The sequence below is a fragment of the Pinus tabuliformis genome, chromosome J (assembly GCF_031772625.1).
Source record: "Pinus tabuliformis cultivar Carrire ecotype Pingquan chromosome J, CPIR1, whole genome shotgun sequence".
Lineage (NCBI taxonomy): Eukaryota > Viridiplantae > Streptophyta > Pinopsida > Pinales > Pinaceae > Pinus > Pinus tabuliformis.
Window position 1 is genome coordinate 945,460,025 of NC_142295.1, and position 2,471 is coordinate 945,462,495.

Below are 2,471 nucleotides of genomic sequence, written 5' to 3' on the forward strand. Positions count from 1 at the left end.
AATGTTCAAGAAATTCAAAATGGAAATATTGCAAACCCGTCCTTACTCCGATGGTAACAGGTTGCAAATTGAGCATAGATGACTCATTTAAGGATGTGGATCAGAGGTTGTACAAATCTATGATTGGTAGTCTTCTATATGTAACAGCCTCCTAACCAGATGTTATTCAAGTAGTTGGACAAGTACCAATATTCCAAGGAACACCAAAAGAATCACATATTATTGTCGTCAAAATAATTCTTCGATATCTAAAGGGCACAACAGAATATGACTTGTGGTATCCCAAGGGAAATAATCTCATTATTCAAGCCTTTACATATGCAGACTGGGCAGGAAGCATTGATGATCTTATGAGTACTAGTGGAGCAACATTCTATCTAGGTGGTTGTCTCGTATCATGTTTGAGCAAAAAGAAAACCTCAATCTTGTTATCTATAGCAAAAGCAGAATACATTGTAGCGGAAACTTGTTGTACTCAAGTTCTTTGGATGAAACAAACTTTGCAAGATCTTCAAGTACAATTCAGTGAGCCTAATCCCATCTTCTGTGATAACACCAGTGCCATCAGCATCTCCAAGAATCCTATCATGAATTAAAAAACAAAACACATTCCGATAAAATATCATTTTGTTAGAGAGCAAGTCGCTGAAAAGAATATCAAACTTGAATATGTTGGTACAAAAGAACAAATCGTTGATATCTTCACTAAACCTTTACCTCTTGAAGCATTTGAATATCTTCGCTAGAAGCTTGGGATTCTCCCAAGTTCTCATTAGATTTTCCTTATTTAGAAAATAAAGGGGGAGTGGAAGTGTGTACAGGTCCGCAGGATGGTTGTGTGTCAGGAGGAGTTACCCTTTTCCATTAATGTCAAAGGGGGGAGAAGGCAATAGGAAGAGGTTCCTAGATCATAGGGGGAGCACTTGTGTTGCCATCGATGCCAAAGGGGGAGATTGTTGATCTAAAGGTGATCTAAGGTTGTCATTAATGTCAACCCAAGTAGGACCAGGGGCTACCCTGATCTTGCAAGGGAATTTTGACTTGACAAATTACTCTATTTTAAGTCAAGTATCTTCTAGATAGATTCTACTCATTGAGATGTTTCTGTTGATATATGGCACGCCAAGTAATTCTTCACGGTTTGAGAGATATTCATGTTTGAAGTTAGTAACCCTAGTTAGTGGGCTAAAAATCTATGGGGTTGTGGAATGGCACTCATAATTGGTTTTGGTCATTGAATAGTCAATAATTAATAATATTTTAAGCTCTGAAAATTCCTCCAACATTCTCTATAGAAGCCCCTCTCAACTCTATAAAAAGAAATCTCATATACCCTCTAGATGAAGGGATCGTGGAATTTTCACTAAACTACATTTCTGTGAAGTCTTAGATTTTGAAATTAAAACCCATTTGATTTGAATTCTGATGACTGTTGTGACCAAGTTTCAAATCTTGGTTCGCTATATTGTCAGAGATATGATATGTGGAAGTTAGGGTTTTTGTAGGCTGCCGAATTTCATCTCAAAGAAGTGACCTTGGGAAAATCGTCATAACTCTCTCTCTCAGAAGAGGATTGGATTTCTGTAAAAGGTGGCAGATAGTGTTATCGCGAAAACTAGTGTCCATTCAGAGTTGCTAGTCCCACTAAGATGGGTAGCTATCTTAGAAACAAAAAAACTAAAGTCACTTGTGTTTTCCTTTATGAGAGATACATGAGAGAGAAGTAGAGAGTACCAACCTCAGTCTTCCACTAGTCTCCTTGCTCGTTTCCTCTCTCCCTTGATAGAGATTTCGCCACTCCTTTCTCGCTTGTCCCGCTTCAAAGAACACCTATAGTGTCAAAGCATCAAAATACCATCAAAGCATAGAGATCTATAACCATAAACAATGTACGATTAGAGGTACATTAACCATATAAATGCATATACAAATACAAGATTCAAAGATATACAAGCATATGGAGGAAAACTCAAATAGCTTTATAGATAGAAGTAGTATAAGAGAGGATTACAACTGGGCTGTTTGATCCAGCATCATCCTCCTAACATGAAAGCCCTCTTCACCTCATACAAAGCAAGATCATCCAACAATGTCTTCAAAGAGAAACCAACAATACTTCCTTGCAAATTACAAAATTCTAGCCTCTAGATCTCTAGGATGAGGGATCTATATATAGATGTTTACAGGAGAGTGAGTCAGCTTCTGGGATGTTGATTAGTGTCATTTCACTAATAGTTGTTGGTTCCACTTGGAGATTTCAGATCTCTTACTCATTCCTGGGCGAATTCAGAGAGGCAAGTGTCAAATGAGCAGTTTCTAGAAGATTCTTTGAGTTTCCACCTATCAAACTGCTTCTTCCGTTTGTATGCTCTCGCTCATCGCACCCTACAGAAGGGCTTTTCAGTATGCATCGCACCCCCCGTGTGTAATAGGTGAGATGCATCGCCCCTTATGCATGGAGTAGTCTATAT